This window comes from Calonectris borealis, chromosome 5 (assembly GCF_964195595.1).
Source record: "Calonectris borealis chromosome 5, bCalBor7.hap1.2, whole genome shotgun sequence".
NCBI lineage: Eukaryota > Metazoa > Chordata > Aves > Procellariiformes > Procellariidae > Calonectris > Calonectris borealis.
Window position 1 is genome coordinate 7,134,723 of NC_134316.1, and position 22,757 is coordinate 7,157,479.

Below are 22,757 nucleotides of genomic sequence, written 5' to 3' on the forward strand. Positions count from 1 at the left end.
CCACCTGGAGTCCTGCATCCAGCTCCACAGCCCCCAGCACAGGAAAGACATGGACCTGTTAGAGCGGTTCAGATGAGGACCAGAAAAATGGTCAGAGGGCTAGAACACCTCTCCTATGAAGAAAGGCTGAGAGACTTTGGGTTGTTCAGCCTGGAGAAGGTGCTGGGGAGACCTTATTGTGGCCTTTTAATATATAAAGGGGGCTTATAAGAAATGCGGAGACAGACTTTTTACCAGGGCCTGTAGTGACAGGACAAGGGGCAACGGTTTTAAACTGAAATGATTTAGTTTGGGTATAAGGAAGAAATTTTTTACGACGGGGGTGGTGAGGGGTTGGTGAGGCACTGGAACAGGTTGCCCAGAGAAGTTGCGGATGCTCCATCATTGGAAGTGTTCAAGGTCAGCTTGGAGCAATTCGATCTAGTGATCGGGTTGGGGGGTTGGACTAGATGATCCTTAAGGTCCCTTCCAACCCAAACCATTCTGTGATTCTATGATTCTATAAAATGAGTAAATTTTCACAAATTTATGGATGAAGTGCTTCTTCTTTGAATGTTCACAAGGGGGCCTCAGATGACTGGATGCCAACCCTGGTAATAATACTGTGAGAGCATGGGTGTGAATATTTTCCACAGTACTGTGATGCAATTTCTTTGATCCATGTTAGAGTAAATAAAGCTCCAGTGCAATTACCTGAGATCGTTTCAGTGTCTGTGTAAAACATAGATTTGAAAAATGCTCTTACTTCACTAAATTATTTATGCAGGTACAATAACATTAAAATGAATAGCAATTAGAGCAGCACTATATTCCCTTTTCCTGTATTTCCTCTTCCACTGTGAGCAAAACAGAACAGCTTCTAAGGAGAAAAGCTCTTTGCTTTGTTTAGGAAAACAAAATTTTAAGGAGAATGCATCATAAAATGCGCGCAAGTGAAGTAAGGACAATTTTGACTCCATGCTATCTGCTTCAGAATGTTACCTGTGCCATATGGTTTAGTGTTGCTAGAAGCAGGGACAAACACACACACATCCAGGCAAAGACAGTCCCACGTAAATGTAATGGAGTGCCAAAAATACTTCTTACCTAAATCTGTTTGATCAAACAGTGGATATATACATTCTTTCTACAGTTTTTATTTTATATCTGATTTAAGTGCAAATTATTATTTAAGAAAATGTTGTCTCTTTTGTAATAACATTTACTGAAAACTTAAAAATTGATCCTAGGTAAGGGACATCCATTCAAGCCTTTTAAATGCAGGAATCATTTTGATCCGATACTGATTTCAGGTACAATTCTGCTGTCACTATGCCAGTGAAATTTTTCCTATTGCTTACAAAGAGCACAAGCTGTCTGCATTCTGCATCAGAATTATCTTAGTGAGTTCAAGTCTCTGAGGTTTTGTGCACTTAAACCTCTGCATTCCTAGCTATCCTAATCTCCTCTCATTTCAGCTTTTAGCATGTTGTTCAATCGTCATGGTTTTTAGCCCCTTCTGCCTGCCTTCCTACTCAGGCCACTTAAAGACAGACTTGAAGGAAATAACTTCCATCTTTTCTTCCTTCAAATCTCACCTTAATTTTACTTACTCCTTGCTTCCATTTAATTTCGGTCCGTGTAGTTAAGGTTTTGCCTGGGAACTCCCATCAGTTTAAAACTTGGGAGCCTAGTTCTAATTAGGGCAAGTTGAACTACTGTGTCTTCTATCCATTTTTAAAACAGTAAATAAAACTGTTGGTACTGCCTTCCTGGCCACTGCGTTACAGTTTAGTACAACCTGTTCCCAAGTAATAGAAGGTAAACCAGAGAAACCACGTTTTTGCCAGAGTAAGCTACATCTATATTAGTAAGTCCAACAGGGCCAAGGCATGGAGTCATACACTGGCACGTGATCATCCATACTTTTAAACTGTTATCATGGCTCGTGGTATGGCTTTGCCCACGCACAGTCTCCCAGGAATGTGGAGTATGTCTGAGGGGCATCAGCTACAGACACAAGCCAGGTCAGGCCAGTTGGTCTCAGGACTAGAAAGTCCACAGATGTTTTACTTACTAGCAAAGACATAGCAAAGACAGTTCCACAAGTTTTTGCAACTGTTTAGTTAAGGAAACTCTAAGTTAAAGTGGTGTAACTGTGAGTAAATCATTCTTTCCTCCTCTCTCTTCCCTACACCCCATTGTTTCCTCCCTCAGAAAAAAATATTTAGAAAAACATCTGACAACAACAGAGCATCACAGAAAAATACAAAATAGTAATATAAAAAGACACAGTGGCAAGACAATTCTTATTCAGACATGCAGGACAAATATAGGAAGCATCTTCAGACACAGAAGTAGATGACTTCTGGTTGTTGGTCAGTGACTTTTTGTCACTGGGAAGGATTTCCTCAGTGTAGGAAGTGAGAGCCATTTTCTGCACTCTACCTAGTGTCACACTTGTGTTTGAAGCCATAAAACTCTGCAGTGATCCCAGCCACCTGCAGCTACACTGGGCCCTGCCCTTCTTCCAAATTTCACATCCATGACTTTTCAATTAGATTATAAACTGCTTGCCTTTGCTTTTTGTTTGCAAAGCGCTTGCCGTGCTTTTACCGACACCTGCATTAACTGTATCTGTTTAAAAGGAGCATGTTACCTTTTAAAGGACAACGTTTGCCTCCAGACAAAGACCTCCTGCACATCAAGCATCCCTCACCAACCTAACTGGATATTTGAATGTGACTTAAGTGTTCCAGATGTGTCGTTCACATAAGTGTGAATTTTATTCAGGACTGCCTGCCTGAGCGCTGCTCATTCCTCTAGACCACACTACTTTGACTTCTCTTCCTGTTTATTGACATTAAAAGCACTTTTACTCAGAAATAATAAAAAGAGAAATGCAGAAAAACTCCAACCTTTTCTGCAGGAGATGGGCCATTTATATGAAGATAAGATTTGCTTAGTATGATGGGACAGTGATGGAACCCAGAGTCCTTAAGTCATATTATCCATTTCCTTTTCATAACATACTTTCTTTAGTTTACATTAAAGGGTATGACTAAATCACCAGTGTTTATATAAATAGCAGAAATACAGAACATGTCCAGGTGAATTGACCAAAACTCCATTTAATGATAATGCCATTTTGTTTGTGTGATATTACTGTCACACAATTATGTAATTCTTCAAATGAAATATTAGAAGAAGTCAAGATACAAATGTATGACAGACTTTTCCTCAGAGGAGTAGCTATACGTAAAGGCTAGAACCTATCTGAACATACCATATCATATGAATATATCATATCTGGATAAGTGAGGGAAAGCAAGTATTTCATGTTTTTCTTTAAAAAAAGCTTTCTTGCTTTCTTGATATGGAACAAACCTCTCATGATGGTGAAGAAGAGGAAGACATTATCATTGATATTTACATTCTGATTCTTAGATCCCTGTTTGCATCTGTCATCCTGGGCTGGGTTACAAGGTCACCAAAGTCAACGGCAAGATTTGTGCCCCCTTGTCCACATTTGGAATTTTCCAAATACGTACATAGATATATAAAACAATATTTATTCAATTTAAATCTGTTGTTATGAATCTAGAAAGGTTTCTTAATGTGTGGGCTCACTCATTGCAGTAGCACTGAAAAGACTACTCATACAGGGAACTAGTGACAACTTTCTCTCCTGCATCATTTAACATGAAGTGAGGGATAGGAGGAGGAAAAGAAGGTGGTGTCGAAAAGGCTGATTCTGCAAAGCTTTGTCTCCCTGAGCACCCACTATAGTCAGCAGAAACAAACTCCATCGTGGGGGTGGCCAGGGAACATAAATTAGGAACCTGCTCTGAATCCTGCACGGAAAGATTTTCTCTTCCTCCGTCTCCTTACACAGAGGTAGCTTATGGAGTAGCTTATGGAGGGAATGTCTCCCACAACCCATGAAAAGATACTTCAGGGAACCAGTCCTTTAGTAGCTGTTAGCTAATAACAGAATCAGATAACTAAAATTCCTTTCCTAATCCCCAAATTTTTTTTTTTCCTTAATTATTAGTACTACTTTTTTGACAGCCTCTTAATAGTGCAATTTTCCTAGGGCAGTTAGTTCTCCTTCATTTTCATTAATGTATTCCTCTTTGGTTTTAGTAGAGAACTAAATGAAAGTTTATTTATTTTTTTACACTCTTATTGTCAACAATCCCAGCACAAATCTGGGACAGGGTTTGCTCTCTCTCTCTCAGACACCCTCTGCTGGTCTTCCCAAAGCAAAACACAAAATATCAGAGAATCTTCGTTAACAACCAACATTTTTAAGAGAAAAATCCAGATTTCTGTTTCTAAACCTTTTACTATCAGAATATAAATTATGAGGAAGATCAGCTTTGGGGCTGTAAACTGAGCATGGGGGGAGTTTTTTAATGAATTCAAGAAAATAATTGCATAATCAAGCATGTGAACCTGTGGAATTTCTCAGGCAAAAAGTCCAAAAGTGAACATGGCCTAAAAAGCTGATCACAGTCTGACCTGGCTCTTAGCAGAACCTGGCTCTTAGTATTTTAATGAAGATACTATGTAAGGAGCTCTAGAAGAATATGCTACTTTTTTTTCCCCGTGTATCTTGGTTAAGAAAAGTCATAGGCAGTAGTCCTGCGTAGATAGTACATATTTTAAGGAGGTAAAGAGTTAAGGAGATACAGTGGCTAAATAACAGCTTCCATTCCAGCAACACAATAAAACAGAGAGCTGATCTAATTATTCATCTGGGAAAATCCCTGGGTGTCAGAGAAGTAAATTAGAGCATAGCGCTTTCTTAATCAGCTGACGGATGGGACATGCCGGTGTTGGGAGAGGGTAAGTTTGGTGCGCCTGGTACTCCAATGGTCCCTTTCTGGTAACCAAAACCAAGAAAAAGTAGCTCTAAGACTGCTCTAACTACTACCAACATCTAAAAAAGTTTCCTGCACTGCCCAGGATCAGGCAGATGTGGGTCTGTCAGGAAGGTGGCCCTGTTCCTCTACCAAGATGTATAGGATGGTATGCTGCAAGTTCTGTTTAAAATCTACAGGAACACAAATACAAGTTGTGTACATGATCTGATGAGCATTTCACTTATTCCACTTTCTCAAGTCAACTTGACATTAAGCCTCAGTGAAAGCAACCGGGTGCTTTGTTGAGGATCCATCAGCTTTCTGTGTATGGTAGCACAGGTGTCAACCCACAGAGGCTCAGGAGAGTCGCAAATTATAGTAATGTTTTATTTTTCATAGCTGAGTTTTTTAACTGCTTTTAAAAAGCATTTTATATGTCACAGCAACAGGCAAGATACAAGCCACAAGTATTTAAATCAAAGCTATGTAAGCAGCCTCCTGTTACCTTTCCTGCGTAAGTAAATTCTTCAACGTGCTGGAGAAAGTGCAGTGGAGGGCCATCAAGATGAAGAGAGACTTAGAGAACTGTCTTTGTTCAGCTGTAAGAAGAGAAGGATAAGGGGAGATTTTATTGCTGTCTTCAACTGCAGACTCTTTTCAGAAGTACATAGTGATACAAGAGACAACAGACACAAATCGCAACACAGGAAATTCTGATTGGAAACACAGAAACAGGTGCCCAGAGAAGTGGAATTTCCATTCTCAAAGATATTCAAAACTCAGCTGGACAAAGACCTGAGCAACCCCATCTGGTTGGACCTGCTTTGAGCCAGGGGTTGAACTAGATGACCTCCAGAAGTCCCTTCAAACCAAAATTAGTCTATGATTTTATAAGAAATGACTACTGTGTCATTAATCCAGCTTAAACTGATGAAAGACATTTTGACAGTACTAAATCTTCCCCAAGCAAATAAGAAATTTAAACCCAATCCAGACTCACTGAGGTCAGTGGGAATCTTGAGTTTAACTTGAAAAGCATTGGATCAACTTAAATGCTTTTAGGATTTGCGTTCAGAAAAGATCCTAAACTCCATTTTTGTAGACAGCATTAGAAATTGCATTAGGGCGGTGGTGGTTTTTACTGTGGGTTTCACAGTAGGTTGCTTTCACAGCGAGATGAGAACGAAGCATTCCACAACCGCTATCTTTGAGTATTCACAAATTCTACCTGGAGAGTTAGCAGCAGAATAAAGTGTTTGCTCAGTGCTCTGAAGGTATGTAACTTTGCTTTTCAGTTTGCACTTGCAGGAAAATTCCTATTTTACTAACTGTTATTGGTAATGAGCCTCTCATCTAACTTGGGTTCAGCTCAGGTTAACTGCTACTGTCATGTTGAGACACTGTCTATATTAATTGAAATTTATGTCATAGAATGGCAATCTTGTGACCTCTGTAGAGTGAGCTAATGATTCCCATCCCGCTTTCAGCAGGCTGCTGTAAATTAACATCACCAATGCTTTCCCTTTTTCACCTCATCATTCTTCTCATCTTTGTAAGACAAGCTTTTTTCCTCTTCCTTATCTTGTCTCTTACAAGGATTATATTATTTATTTTGAACATAAAACAGAGTAAAACAACACAAGGAAGTAATTAGAATACGACATGATAAATGTCAAGTACTAGTCAATTATTTTGATTATTCCTATAAAGGTTAAAAAATGCAAAAATTAATCTGTTTGTAAAAATATAGTATGCCTTTACACACACAAATATAATGGAAACATAGATTTATCTTAATAAAAACATGAGTGACATAGTACAATGAATGAAAACAAGCAAGAAAACAAACATATTTCAAATACTTAAAAGAAATCACATTCCCAAATCTCTCAAGAAGTAGTTGAACTCCTAATCCATTGGATTAACTGATATTTCCTGAGAAGGAAGGATGCCTTTCTGTTTAGGGTGGAGACTTGGGTTATCTCCAAGTAGCATCCATGTTTTGAGTAATACTCTGATATGAAGCTGCACCACATTACTTGCACTTATGTGTTCTACAAAAGATCTAATGTGACCTGGAATATGAGATTTTCCTTCCCTGATAGGTTCCTCCTCCTGAAACTCTGAGCATGAACTGCACAACAAGCAGTTTCTTTTCATAATGGCCTGTATTGCTTTGCTAATATTTCGTTCTGCACCATCCCAAAAGAAACACAACACTGTCATGGCGGGGTGGGTGTTGTCATAAAAATGCTACAAATCTAAATTACCACTTGTTTTGCTTTCCTAAGAAAACCACCACATATAGCTTGTGATCTCATATCCATTTTTATCATGTCCCTTATGCCAGCAAACATGAAACAATGTCTTTACTTCTTCCAGTCATACACATCAGCACCTATGTAATGAAACTAAATTTAAACTTCAGTTATGTTGTCAACTAAAAAAGGTGTAAGTGGCAAAATCCAGCTCCAGAATAGGATTATCCTTTAAATCCTTGACTCTCCAGAATCCTCGGTACTGTGTAAAACCTATTTTGCAAAATACTAAGCAATGTTAAGATTTCAAATGTCTCCACACCTTGGCTATTTGATTCTGACATGTTGCTTTTAGTTTAACAGTTTAATTGACACAAAAAAAACCCTCCTCAGCTATGTCCCAGCTAACAGGCTTGTTAAGAGACAACTGATTGAACAGATTTATATGAATGAATGTAGCAAAAAGTAAGTTGTGTTTGGTTGTACAAAGAAGGCAACGAGATCCGGCTATTTAAAGAAGAAAAGGACTAGTAACACAAAAAACAAAGTTTACAGAATATAAATCTTATCCTCTCATTAGAACTAATCTCCTTTGCATCTTGAAATTCCAGTCTTTATCGAATTTCAGAATCTCTTGCTTGAATGTTAATAATTATAAAGCTTTAAGAGCATCATAAGACTCCTGATGACTCAGTATGAAGTATTCTTACACATCAACAGTCTGACATGTAATTTTAGCTGTGATTGCTTAGCTAATTTTTAGGTTAAACAACTGACAACTGTAGGCAGGCCCATTAAAATTGGCTAGGATAACAGCCGTTTTTACAACATGCTAATGACTAAGGGTTTGATCCTGCAATGCTGAGGTCAATGGAAGCTTTGTCACTGACTTCAGTGAGGATACAGACCTTCATGCACAGACTACTAATAGCAAAGGAAAACAGCAACTTACATATACCCTCACATTTTTAACAGAAGAACTGTCTAATGAATGGAATAGGCTAAAGCCTAGCTGGTAAAATATTCTGGTTGTTCTCTACTTCACAGCTTGTTTTATAGCAAAAGAAGATCTCGTCAAGAAAATTAAACTTTCAGCAATTGAACACAAAGACTTTGTAAGCATTCACCGCTGACAGAGGAAGATTCAATGAAGTGTATCCCCTTCAGGTTGGAAAGAACCATAGAAAGGTATCTGTGCTGGAGTCCTGTCGTGTGTGAATTCGACCCAGCCTTCAGAATACTTCAAATCAACTTATGTTTTCTACTAATGTTGCTTTAAGCTGATTCGTGGTTTCTACGTTGAAGAGCAATGCAGATGGTCCCAATGAAACCATTTACATCGTACCATCATGAATCTGGTAGATAGCACAGGGGACAAAATGAATTGGCATACCCTGGAATGCCATGCCAGCACTTCTTCAGACATCAAGCATGTCTGTTTTGTCCCTTTTTATATAACAGGATCAGGACGCACAGGCTTTCTAGCCTTTTCTATTTCATCTACTGAGGCAGCTGAGATTCTGAAGAGAGGGGGAAAAATTCAATATTTGAATGAATGGTTCTCTTTTTTTCCCTCATTTTTTATTTTCTTTAAAATGCTTGTAGACTATATTCACGTTCTTTTTTAATTTCCCCATTTCACATGAAAAGCAAATTTTCCTGGCCACCAGGTCTTCAGTGACATTTTGCTACAGATAGAAGGAACCATGTGAAATGCAGGTGATTTGCAAATGAGCTCTGAAAACCTTGACAAACTGTATTTATCTTCCTGAGCTGCCTGAATTTTTGTCTTCTTATTTTTGTATAAGTTTTGGACTTTTGTAGAAATTGGGAGATGCCGTGCTTTTCCCATAATTCACACACAAAAAAAGTAGGAGAAAAATGGCAGGACAAAAATAATAACAATATTCTAGAATAAAGCAGAAATTAATTAATTAATTAATTAATTAATTAATTTTCAGCATAAAAGGATTTTCCCTCTATTGATATTTAGGTCTTTACTGTACTTTGCTTTTGCTGATTTTCCTGAATTGCAGGTTACTTCCATCAGCAAATTCTCACGAGAAAAATAAAACTCATGACTGAGCATTGCTTTCTGTCTCTTACAGCTAGAATAAGAAAACCACATTGTGATGCCCTAATGATTTTGTACCTAATTTTGTAGATTGAAAATTACTAGCATTTGTTTTTAACAAATGTCCTAACTGAATGTTGTTTTAAAAAGCTATCAGGAGAGCATAAATCTCATCTCAGAGGGGCCAAAGTGTGGCAGTTTGCGTAGCACTTTCTAGCAGAAAGCAAATATTATCAGAACTGCTGCATTTCAAGAATGCGGGACATTGGCATACCATGTTCTTCAAAGGTCCAAAGTCTTTGGGACATCTTTCAGATAAATTCAGTTTGGATACAGGATACACCCTACGTGTGTGCTTTTGATGATTTAAACATCATGTGATTATTAATCATAGCTACAGTACTGGCATTTTATGGAGTTCCCAATGGCACAGCTGCCTGAGCAGGTATCTACAGATCTCATCACAACAGGGTGTTGCAGTAGTACCAAGAAGTCGCAAAGCCTGCAGCATAGTCATCCAGCTGGCTTTCAGATTCCAAAAATAGGTACAGCCCACTGGAGGATATGGGGCAGGGCATCAATACTTCAAAAGCCACGTGGCAAGTTCAAGATCACACTATTATGGGCCACAAGTATCATTACTATGAAGATTTCTATTAGATAACCTCTAAGCACCACAGGTAATTAATTAATTTTAACCATCTAAAAATTAAGGGTCTAGTCTAGGTGGTCATCTCAGTTTCTTCTGTAGTCACAGAAACTGCAGGAGAGAAAAACTCACCTTCAGAAGGCAACTCACCCAAACTGCTTTAGACACCAGTGTAAGCATGGGAGTAATGATCATCTGAAGGTGCCTGTCTTTCTCCGCTGAACCAAGACAGCCTGGACAACAGCTTGATTATACGTCTAATATTTAGATAAGTTGTTATTAGGTGATATAAATTCTATTCCAAACAAAACAAAACTCCACAGTCTACCAGCTTTTTAGGCTGCAGAATAACTGCAAATACATTATTTCCCATCTACGTCAAATATTTGTGGTAGACAATAAAAGAAACAGGGAGGATAAGTAAGGGAAGCTGGAACCAAAAGCCTCTGCCTCTGTTTATTCCTTTTGAATAAACTACATGTGAGACATTGAAAGAAGGACAGCTTTTTCACTTAGGGATCAAGAAATCTAAATCATGCAACACAACAGTTAATATTTGTACTAAGCATCCCCTGTTTAAGGAACATGCAAACAAAATTCTGATACCTCATGATATACCTTATAATAAAAGAAGTTTAACCAGAACACTGGTATTAAAACTGAGTTAAAAGGAGCATTGGGCAATACCAGCACACAGAGATTACAGCAGACTCGTACAGAATATGGCCATTACGACAGAAACTGATTCCAAAATGCAGTTAAATTGCCATGTGATCCCAGTAGCAACTGCAGTCCCATATTCTCTTTTATGGGAAAGGATGTCATTGGGAACATTGGACAAAGTGTGGAATTTTCTAAATTGAGAGTTTCAATGACAAAATCATCCTCCTACCTGCAATAACCAAGTGTGCATAGGTGGTAAATATCTATTTATACATAAATTTTTTTAGAAATACTCTTGGAAAATACGATCCATCTAAAGACTTTTTTAAAGCTGTAACAGGAAGCACAAAAAAATCCTCTGAAAATAATACTATCTAAAAATACCCTGTGGAACAGCACATCATTTTAAATATGTTTTATTATGCTAATAGAAATTTCTTGTTCCAAACAGTGAAATATGTTTCTTCTCAATATTTCAGTCATGGTTTATGATGCAGTGTTGAAAGAGTTTCGCAATGGTTCTTGTTAGTGCCTCCTTGACTGTGGTGCTATGATTCTAGTGACTACAGCTCCCAACCGGCTATTATCTCATCTTGATCTACAGCTAAAGGGGAAATAGAGGGTTGTATGCTGGGAGATGTAGGCTCATCAGCTACAACGATGCGTAGTACAGGCATACATTACACACAGCTGTTTTATCCGAATTAAATGTGATGTTTGAATTTCTTGTAAATATTTATTACCATTGTCAGTACAACAGGACAGGCAAATCTAGGAAACTAAATAAAAGTTTCACTTTAAGAAAATACTGCAGTAATTTGACTCCATCCAATTTCCCAAGAAAAACATATAAATAGAAAATGACAGCAGCAAACCCTCTGCTGTCATTACATTCCTGCAGCTTAAAACCAGGGCATCATAAAAAAAGTTGGGCCATGTTTTTGTTCATTTTTATTTAAAAAAAACACACAAAACCCAAGCTGTAGGTAATACTAACTAGAATCTAAATAAAATCTGCAATTGTATATAATTCAATGTGTTAGGAGAGATTTACCAAAGTGGAAAAGGAGGGTGAAAAATTAATTTTATGTTTAAGTGCAGAGGCTAAAGAAACATGGCACATGCCTGCAGGAACAATTCTGCATAACCTCTACCCTGTCTGTATATTGTAGATGCTTTGGGGGGGTGGGGGAGGAAGAAGAAATGCAGGTTTTAAAATCTGAACTGCATCAAAATTGTAACCAATTGTCTTTGGATACCACGAAGAAATTCAAAATTGCATTGATGAAAATTATGGGAATTACTCCATGACCTTCCAAAATCTCCCTTTCATTGTGGAAAATGCTGCGTATATTCTACTACCCCCAATATATTTTCAGAATACTTTGCATTTAAATTTCCCAGAAGGTTTGTTTCCACTAACAAATTTTGTTGCATTTAACTACAATTCAAAGGCCTGAAATAGTTAACACAACATTGAGCACAACTGAGTGGTGTTCAGTATCATGCTAACAAACACGATTAGGATGAATTCAGTGAGATCGGCTCCAAACATACCATTCAGTCACAGTCAGCAATGGAAACTGGAGATTTTGTAATCACGCTGAAACACAGTCAGTTTATCTATTACAGGAAAGCTCGACAACGATGAGGTTTTGTTACAATTGTTACAGCTTTTTTGGCTATCTCCGGGTAGGGCTTTGCTGGTTTTGTAGGTCTTATCTGCGCAAGAGCCCTCAGTTAACTGTCTTCGGTCCTTGGCACACTCGGGTTGAAGCTGCGCTGATTGCTGTCTACAATGGCTAGGTGAACATAACCAGCAATTTGAGGGCTTTCCAAACATTTTTAGGGAAACCTTAGCATATGGTTGTTTGCTCTGATTGCTGTTAACGATGGAAAGTATCTAAAGTAGGCAACCTTCCCAATTCTTTAGCTAAGTACCCACTTCACCTTTCCCCAGCCCTCTCCAGCATCTCTCCCTCTGTAGTCAATTCCTTCTTCTCAGCCTCAAAACTACTATGCATCCCTAATCCTCTCTTTAAAAGCACTCCTTCTCACATCCACTCCACCTTCAAAAATCCCCAGCCTCGTGATTTAACCCTGGCTTGCTGGAATTAGCTGCAGGGAGCATTCGCCCCCCCCCCCCCGAGAGCCACCCTTCTCCCAGCCAGGCCCTGCTCCCACCGCAGCCTCGAGCATCCCCCCCACATCCACCTCCCCCTATTAGACAAAATAGAGGGTTGTCTCACAGCTTGCCCTCTAAATTTGTTCCCTGCAGACTGGCGGGGGGGAGTCGCTCCCCGAACGTACTCCCGTCCCTTTTGTCAACAGGCCAGCCCTCATCAAAGGGTAGCTGAAAATCATGGGATTATTAAGCCCATTATGCGTTCATTACTGCTAATCCGCTGCTGATTTTGCCAGCGGTTGTGCTTTCAGCAGGGAAGCCTGCGAGGCTCTGCTTTAGGCGGGTAAGAGGATATCCCAGCGTGTCCCTGCGGCCGTGCGCCTGCCCGCGGCTTTGGGGACGGGACACGAGCTGGGCGGCTTTTCCTCAGCCTGGCCCCGGCGAGCAAGAGGCGCTGCTCCCCGCGCCGGTCGTCTCCTCAGGGAGACGAGGCACGCCGCTGCGGCTGATCCCGCCTCGGCCTCGGCCTCGGCCTCGGCCTCGGCCTCGGCCTCGGCCTCGGCCTCGGCCTCGGCCTCGGCCTCGGCCCCGGTCCCGGTCCCGGTCCCGGTCCCGGTCCCGGTCCCGGTCCCGGTCCCGGTCCCGGTCCCGGTCCCTCGGCCTCAGGCGAGCGGCAAGCGTGAGCGGCCGGGGCCGCGGCCGGGGCCGCAGCCGGACGCAGGACCAGCCGGCACTCACCCCTGCTTCTCCCTTCAGGGAAGGGGGCGGTGCCGATGACGTCTTCGCCCCCACCCCGCCCGAGCTCGTGCCTCGCCCACGCGCACCGCGCATACTCAGTGCGGCCCAGCGCGGGGGGGGGGGATGACGACGGGACGGAGGGTGATGTAATACCTCTAACGGCCTCGCTCCGTTTCACCCCCCCCCCCCGCCTTTGCAGCTCCCCCAGCCCCAACATCCGGGTATCCCGCCCGCTACGCCAGAGGCGGGTTTTTGCCCTGAAATGCGGCGTTTGTCGCGTTTTGTCGGTGTTTTGGTTTTTTTTTTTTTTAACGGGAGGGGGGAGGGGCGGCCGGCGCCTGCGCACGCGCCCCCGATGAGGAGGGAAAGGGCGGGGGGGGGGGCGCGCGCGCGCGCGCGCACTCACTCCCGCCTCCCCTCCCCTCCCCTGCGGCGCGCGCGCGCGGTGGCCGCGGCGGGGGAGGGGAGCGGCGGCAGGCAGGCGCGCGCGGCGGCGGCGCCCGGCGCGCCTGCGCAGAGGGGAGGAGGAGGCGGCGGCGGCGCAGTGCGTGTGTGTGTGTGTCTGCGCGAGAGGCGGACGACGCTCCGCGGCGCTGCGCGAGTGGGCGCGGAGCTCAGGCGGGCGGGAGGGGGCCGGGGAGGGGGGCCGGCGGCGGCCGAGCGGCGGTGGCGGCAAAGCGAGGAGGGGGGAGAGGAGCGGAGGCGAGATGAGCGCTGGGCTCCCCCTGGGCAGAGAGCCGCCCTCGACAGCCGCCGCCTGTGAATGAACTGAGGCGAGGCCGCCAGCCGGGTGCCCCCCTCCTCCTCCTTCTCCCCCTCCTTCCCCCCTCTCCCCCGGCCGGCCCGCCCGCCCGCCGCCGGCCCCACCGCGGACGTCCCCGCCTGCCCCCGGCCTCCCTGCCCCTACGCACCTTCGAGAGCGCGGCCCTGCCCGCCACAGCCGGCGCCGTCCGCCGCGGCCGGGGGGGTAAGTGGCGCTGCGCAGTGCGGGGCCTCCGGCGGGCCGGGCTGAGGCGGGGTGAGGGGGTGGCGGCGGGGCCGGGCTACGCCGGGGCGCTGGAGGGCCGCGTCCGCCGCCGCCTGGGCCCCGGGGCCTGTAAACAAGCGGGGGTGGCCTGCGCGGGGGCTGCTCTCCCTCTCGGCCCAGCGGGAGCGGGGAGGGCGGGGGTCGTTCCTCCTGTAGCCGGGGTGAGGAGCGAGGCGCCATCCCTGGCGGCAGCAGCTGGTACCAGGTCGGGGCGGTGAGAGGGAGGGAAATGGGAAGGGGGGCGGCGCGGGTGCGAGCCCGCCTGGGATGGTGCTGCCAGGGCCCCCCCCCCCCCCCCCCCCCCGGGGCTGGAGGTGGCCTGGCCACGGGGCTCCGCTGCGCAGCCCCTGCATTGCAGGCGCCTTTGCAAAAGGGTGGGGGGTGGCACGGCAGCCCCTTGGGGCTGGGCATGGGGGAAGAAAGGGAGGAGGAGGGTGAGCAGAAGGTTTTGGGCCTGGCTCAGGTAGCAGCAGCTTCCTTTTCTTCCCCCCTCCCTTCCCCCCCCCCCCCCTTTTCTTGGCCGATTCAGAGTTCATTTAATAATGGCTATAAACAGCCTCCTCTCCCATCGCCACCCAAACGCTTGGGGCACGGCACTGGGAGAAAAAAAACGCATCTATTTATAAAGCACCCCACCCTAGCGAGGGTCGGAGCATCAAGCACTCCCCAAATAGTGACATTATTATGCATCGGGCGGTTTTCCCTTGCCAACGCCTTTCAGGCGTTTAAAGTTTGAGAGAGATTTCGCTGCCTTTGAAAACAATGTCGTGAGCAAAGTTTACGCTGATGATCTGTGATCTGTCATAGCGTGTACGTTAAAAGTACGTAGAAGAAAACACTCTCCTTGATTAAAAAGTTGTCCAGTGATGTACTAGGTAATTGGGCATGTTAAATGCCAGGGGTTCTGAGCATACGTCTAACCTTTTTATTACATTAGCTTGTATTGTAGTAGATATGATACAGCTTTAAGACTGGCTGCAGGTTAATAGTTTCAGAAGAATTGATTTTGTAGACATCTGTTCGTTATGTATTTGTATTTATTAAATACAATTAAAATATTTCAGTGTTGCCATGTGTATGGCAAAATTTTGTTGTTGCAAAACTAATGTTTAAGTGTACGGTAGTACTTGTGAGGAACTAAGTTTTTTTTTTTTTTGAGTTGTACCTTTTGTCAAATGAGAAAGCACTGGTTATTCAGATGGCCGGTGTGGTAACCTCAAGGTTTAAGGTCCTATATATCATACAAAGGAATTTTTTTTTTTTTTTTAAGCAGAATGCAGTTTTAGATCCTGAGAGCAGTAGGTTTGAAGGTAGGTGATATGTTTTCCTTAGGTTGTGATGTTTAGCATCAGAGTAAGTAGAATTATTTCATAAAGTAGGAGTTCTAACTCTTGTGATTCTAGGAAATGACTTTCCAAATATGAGCCCATGTAGCACTTTCCTGAGCCTGCACATGTACCGCTTTAGTGGTTAGGTGGCTGAAGCAGGGTTTGTGAAGGAGTGAAATTGAAGCAAGGCGGCTGCTGTTACTCAGGACCCTGTGTGAATTGCCAAATGACCAAGAATTGTGCAAGTTCTACCCACATTTCTGCTCTGATAGCTTCAGTTCTGTTGCTATTCATAGTTTTTCTATGAATAGCATCAGAGACAGGGGATGTGGGGAAAAACATGGGTTAGGGAAGTTTTACATTTTACCTATCCAGTCAAAGCAGCAATCAAAGGAAAGGTGTTGAAGGAAAACAAATTGGATAGATGTACCAGCGTTTTCCACTGGGGTAGGGACAGCTGCTCCTAAAGCTTTCCTTCCAGGCCTTTCTGGGTCTACCCTTTGTATATGAGACTGGGCTAAGAGTAAAAGACTTGCTGATGCATCATACCAGTTATTAATGTTTTCCTCACAGACATAAATATCTGATAAAACCCTCTGATAAACTTAGCTTGGACTGGAGAGAGTTGGTCTGTACTCTAATGCTCTTTTGGCATAGCCATGTTTTTCTTGTATACAGACAAGGCCTAGCTCTGGTTAATAGGTTTAGTCCTTTGGTTGATGGTTGTCTGGTAAATCTCTCCCCTTGAGGTACAGGAGAAAACTATACCTGTTTTCCAAGTATTTACTTACCTGTCTATAGGTAAGCTTGAGATACTTTTGTTGAAACTGAGGAGGAGAGGTGGAAATGCCAAATGACTGGTGAAGCTTGCAGGTCTAAACAAGCAGAACTCACTTAGTGCAATTTGAATTAAAGCAGAATACAAAAAAGTTTTTTCTATAAAATCAAGCTAGTTGCCTCTTATCTGGAGTGCAGCTTATGCAGTGAAGTTGAGTCATTCTTGCTGAGATAGCATTTTAAGAACTGTCGTTAAAATGCTTAGATATTTAACTCTGGCACAGTATAATTTGCAAACTTATGTAACTGGTATGTTTTTGAATGCAGCTGTCAATAAGAGATCTTATTGCACTTTTCCTTTCTAGTGGAACCAGGAATATAAAGCAGCTGCTTTCACAAGATGACCTAAATATAAGTCATTTACCAATAACACGTTTCTTACTAAAATATTGACATTACTATTGACTTAATTTTTACATGTTCAAGTCAATTCTCATGTAAAAATATTTTTTTACGTAATTGGCTGAGCAGAACTGCATTGGGATTAAGTGATTGAGTAATGCAGGTTAAATAAATGCTATTAAATAAGCAAGTTTTGGAATGGGAAGTACTGTAAAATAATTGTATTCATTTTGTCTCTGCAGACCTGCAACTCATTTTAAAGACTTTAATAGTAACAATGTTCGAAGTCAAGACAATAGAGGCTTAGCATAGTTACACCTGAGCCAAACAACATTTATTCTTACCATTGCATGTGGCCCTTTGTAATTTTTGCTCCTCTTTTCGCATAAATTGTACCTCACTTTTATAGTTTTTTTAAAATGTTGGTGTATCATCTGTAACTGGTTTTAAATGATGCAACCTGTAGTCTCATTTGTTCTTTTGAAAATTAAGCTCTTTTTGGATACTGCTTCGTGGCAGAATTCTTACTGATCTCTGTAGTTTTAGTCACATGATCCAAATTTCAGTTAAAAATACTAGGAAAAGAAATAAGCTTCTGTAAAATTTAAACATGCTTAACTACAATGCTCTTCATTGAAAGAATGGCAAATTGCAAAGTATAAAGTCCGTGTAAACAATATGTAATCCCTGAAAAAATGCCAGTGGTGTTAGGATACTTAGAAGATCCAGGGAATTTACATAAAATGTGATTTTTATGGCATTTTATGTACATTCCATTAACCAGGGCATAAAAATATTGTTTAAGAAGGATTTGTGTATTTGAGCCATAATGTGGTGTGGATCACCGTGGAGATAGCATTATCTCCTTGTAGCTTCTTTATATTGTTCCTGCTGCTATGTCTGTGAAGGAACAAATTGAGGTTTATTAAGATATAATATTGCTAGAGTAAATCATTTAAGTCTTAAGACCAGGAAGAATGTTTAGACCAAGGAAATTGTAAGTGGGGCAGGAGAAGAAAGCAAGTGTGATACCATGGGAGTGAGTAGGCTGATTTTGTTCCTGGATAGAAGTAGTAGCCGGCTGAGTGTTACTGGTGTTAAACCAATGCTGTAAGGTCTGCTTTTCTATATTTCTATCTGCTATAAGGTCTGGTTTATATTTTTCTATCTGCTAAACTTTGCTCTGTGTTAAACCACATACTAAGTTACAGTTAAGCCTCTGTCTTTTTTTTTTTATTTCTGTTTGTGCTTAAACTGAACAAGCCTTTGTTTTACTGGGTGTTCATTTTAATTTTTTTGTTTTCACATACCGGTAAAATTAACTAACGGATATTTCGACTTGCTACTGAAGTCTACAGAACAGAGTGTGTTTATAAATACATGAAACAGTTCCTCAGATTTTTTTAACAGTTCTTCTAGAAAGGTGTTTATATGTGACTAAAACAACAGAATAAAAACTTTCTTCATCTGCATGTAGTTCCAATGAAGTACACTTCTACTGTTTAGAGTGTAAACTTTATAGCAGTATACTAGCAAAGGAGCATCTAAGAGTGATACAAAGGGGAAGACAAAACTGGCTAATCAGGTTTCAATATTGAAATGTAGAGAAATGCTAGCAGTTTACACATAGAGGAACAAGTACATTAGCCTCTTTATTGCTAACATGTTAGTTCTTAGTTCAGGTAAGAATATTTTAATATACAAAAAGGTCTCTGAAGTCTTCTAAGATAATAGTTTACAAACCCAAGAAACTCAAGTGTAACATGACTTGTATTCTGATAGCTGCAGTTTAAATAAAGCAGAGCACTTAAATGTGCTTATGCTGATACGCCACGTGCAACTGAATTATGTGGGACTACTCAGATGTATGATGTTGCTCTCATGCTTAAATGCCTTGGTGGATTGTGACCTAGAGGATGAAATGTGCTTTCGTGTTTGGGTCTCAGCTGTAACTTGAAGGATTTTCTGTATCTATGCATACAATTCATTTTAACTGCCAGCTGTACTTTTGATCTGAAATTTGAATGGTAGTCTGTGTTCTTCTTGACTATATATCACAGCTATTTGTGCATAAAATTCTGTTGTATTTTTTACTTACGAAATGCCCTAAAATGCAATAGCCACGACAACTGTGTAAACTGTGCCTAAGCTCTTTGTATTTGGAGATGAGTTTAAGGAATTCTCTAGCTGTCCACTAAGTTAAGTAAAACCCAGTCTTTGGAAAGAGGTGCAGAATGCGGAAAAACGTGGGCAGGTAAGTAGTTAGTATTAAATTGTAGGAACATTTCATGAAGAAAGAATCAGTTTCTATCAGTAAATAATTTTCTGATTCCCCCAATCAATTATGGTATTCGGACAGACCCTTCTTAAACATCTAGTACTGCTTCTCTCTGTAAACAACCATTCTGAGGCTGCAGAATGAGGCCCTGTAAGCTTAGGAGATGCTAGCGTTAGCACTGCTTATATTTTGAAGAACAGGTGAATTCGACAATGTCCTCATTCGGTGACCAGAACATTTAGAGTTGCAATGAAGTCAAGTTTGGACTTGAGAGAGCACCTTACTGCCTTGTTCATCACAGGCAAATCTGTCAGCTCTGCACTGATAGTGATAAAAGCAAACTTGATAATTAGTGTGACCCTCAGAGGAAAGCCTTCTGTCCTGAAAGTTACTGTCTGCATAAAAGGCTAAAACAATAGGGGTTTTCCCTTGGTTTCTTTTCTTTATATTTTTAGGTAGTCTTGGGGGAAAAATCTACTTCATTGCAGCAGTCATCCTCTATCCTTGTTCTTTTAATGAGATAGGAATGCTGGGGATGTGAGGGCAAAATAACTGTAAATAAAAGCTCTGTGTGTGTACAAATGAGCAAACTCTGGCTTTTCCTAAGCTTTGAGGATTTGACTTCCAGGTCTTAATGTGCTTCTGGCATAGTTTTGATGTCATTTCCTTGCAAGCAAAGCCAGGTTACAGCTGTACACTTCAGAACATTTCCTATTTTATTCCCATTTTATTCCCATGTGTAGTCATCAGGTTTTAGGTCTCTTGTATGCTGCTTTTCCTATGTCCTCACCAGAATAGTGGCAATGTTGCTGAGACTAGAACCCCACAAATATTTCTATGTAAAATGAAGGGTCTGGGAAATTGCTTATGTATCTTGTTTTGAATTATTTCATAATATTGAGCACTTGGCCAAACAGAAAATTTTGGGGCCTTCATGCAAACATCATTTTGTAACCATTGGGTGCATGCATACTGGTTGCGTTTTCTCTAAATAGTTTATTTTTATTTTACTCCCAAGCACTATCTATATAAACTTTATTTTCACTTGGGTTTTATTCTTCCATATTGGTAAATAAATTACTCACAAGACAAATCATAAACAGGTGACTAATGCTTATTGTTGAAGTTAGGAAAATCTGAAGTTTGAAAGCTTTGAATAATTACTTTAAAAAAAGAGCAGTGTCCTTGGTGAGCAATTGGAGAAACAAAGACTAAAAATTAAAGAGGAGATAGCGTGATGATTCCACGTGTTCAGTTTTATTTAAGGTATATAGGATTGTATTAACTTAGATTTTAAGATGTTTGTGGTGAGGTTATCAGTGAAACAGCATGACAGAAGGATGGTGGGATTCTGTAAGAATTCGTACACATTACCACAGGCAATAATACTGAATTATGGTAACTGTAAAAAAGTGGCAGTTTCCTGAACTTCATCACCACAGATGAGAGAGAGAGTGTGTGAGTGTAATTTTTTTTGGTGTATTTCAGGAGTGGTTCAATTAATACACTTGGTGTTCTGTTGTTTTTTAAATTGTTGTTATTCAAGCCTCCCTTTGTTTTTGGAGTCTTAGTGAATAATCCCATTGAGACCTTTTTCCATGTAGCATCTTTTTCCTAGTTTATTTTAATACTTCAGTAAAACACTGACAAAGACAAATTGGCAGTAACTTGACTTCACTCCAGTGGGTTTTGAACAACCTGAACAGTCCTGGTCATTCTAATAAGTGATTTTGATCTAGAGGCTTTTTACCCAAGAACTTCACTTTCCTCTTCTGGGTAGTGGCAGGACAAGCTAGGACTCCAGTTCTGTCTGATTTTTCTCAATAGGTTTAGCTGAACTTGATAAAAAAGCAAATGCTTTTTGTTTGTTTGGGTTTTTTTCTTTCTGACATAGAAATAGCAGTGCAATAGTGTGGTGGTTCCATGAAAGAAAACATTCCTCTATGAATCTTAAACTTTTTTTTTTAATGGCAGATATGTTTGGTTGATAATACTAGCAGTGATTGAAGATGCTGAGGCTTCAAGCTGTAAATGAGAGATCAAAAAAAAAAGTTTAAAGAACAAGGAGTTTTTAGCTATTACTTGAAGCATTTGATATGTTCAGATCTATTCAATTCTTGGACTTTCAGTCGTTTGTACTCAAGAATTGTAGATTAGGCCCACGATGTCTAGGAGTGGGGTAATATTCTGTTATGACAGCAGAATTCAACTTTTATGACTTACTATAACACCATTCCTCTATGTGGTCTTTTTCTGTTTTGTTTTCGCCCATATTGTCTTTCTGGTGAAACTGTATTGCTGTGCGTAGCTCTGTTGGAATAGCTGCATAGCACTGTATATTCTTTTGGACATGAGCAGTTTGGTTGGAATTCTTATTTTCACTTGTTTGCCTTGCTCTTTCAAAAAATTTGAATCTTACTGCATCTCAGTGATACATAAAATGAAGCAAGGCCTTTCTTTCTCCCAACTTCTGTCTACATAGACTGCAGCTTCCTTGGATCTTCCAGTTCCTTTTTACAGTGCTTGCTTCAATGGGGCTTTGAATTTTGGCTGGAGTCTGCAGGAGTTTGTGTGCTATTAACAAAGCAGTTGTCTAATCTCTGTGTCTAAAATGGATGTCTTTTGTTTATCTTCCAACACTTTTAAGCAAGAAATCTTTGGAAAATGAAGTATAACCAGAAAGGTGCTGAACTAAACACCAGCATGGGCATGTTTTCTGCTTGTTAAGGCTTTCAAGCAAGGCCTTGGCTTTTTCATTCTCATACTGTTCAGACAGCAGCCTATGAATTTATGCAGAGCTACCTCATTGATTTTCATAGAACTTTTTAATGCCATTTTGGTTGTCTACACAGTTTTTCGTAGTGATTGGGCTGCTCGTACTTTGATACTGCTGCCTAGTGGGTTTTTTCCTTATGCTTTCCCACTTCTAAGTACAAATATTTAGAAAGAAGCAAGAATCCTGTCTGGGCCAAGAAATATTACCTTAATTGTGTTCTGAGTGTGCCAGTCATGTTAGGATCTTGATGAGTGACTGGTACTTGTGGATGCAAGTTGTATTTCCTCTCAAAATCAATGTAGTGATTTTTCTATTCCTAGCAGTCGCCCTAGTGATTCTGGAAAGAAGTTATTTTCTTCAGTAACTGACCATAGAACAAAATGAAAACTCCATAAAGAAATCTTGAAACTACATCACCATCTTTCAAATTTCTGCAGGAACAATTTGTTAGAGAGATGAATTATCTTTTTCAATGTCCAGGGCTTGCTTTTTCAAACATCAGATTACATACATTTCCTTTGGAGAGAGTTTGAACCTCAGCCAACGTACATTCATGTCTAGAATAGCAGTTCCTAGTTTAACCTTGGAACAGGTTTAGTTGTCTGCAGGAAAGGTAGGTAGGAGCAGAAAAAGATGTTTTAAGAAAAAACTGAAACGTGTTGGAGGAAGGGTGTTAACTTAGAAATGGTTACCTTCTGTGTTCGAGAAGACTTTTGGAGGCCTTAGCAATCCTCTCCTAAGTCCTACCTGCTCTGCCATACACACACACAAAAAATAAATTGACATAGGAAAATATGTGGGATAAAATATTTTGC

General features: G+C 41.2%; 2 protein-coding genes across 5 annotated transcripts in view; one reads left to right on the forward strand and one right to left on the reverse strand.

The window, feature by feature from the left end:
• Positions 1 to 5,446, reverse strand: part of DHRS7 (dehydrogenase/reductase 7) — a 29,875-nt gene extending 24,429 nt beyond the window's left edge. The window contains exon 1 of the mRNA XM_075150859.1: positions 5,353 to 5,446. The gene's annotated coding sequence lies outside the window, so the exon portion shown is untranslated. The remainder of the gene's footprint in view (positions 1 to 5,352) is intronic.
• Positions 5,447 to 13,886: 8,440 nt separating this feature from the next.
• PPM1A (protein phosphatase, Mg2+/Mn2+ dependent 1A) overlaps positions 13,887 to 22,757 on the forward strand; it is a 35,924-nt gene continuing 27,053 nt past the window's right edge. Inside the window, exon 1 of one of the 4 annotated variants that reach the window (XM_075150862.1) lies at positions 13,887 to 14,321. The gene's annotated coding sequence lies outside the window, so the exon portion shown is untranslated. The remainder of the gene's footprint in view (positions 14,322 to 22,757) is intronic. The other 3 variants (XM_075150863.1, XM_075150860.1, XM_075150861.1) reach the window with 3 other exon arrangements.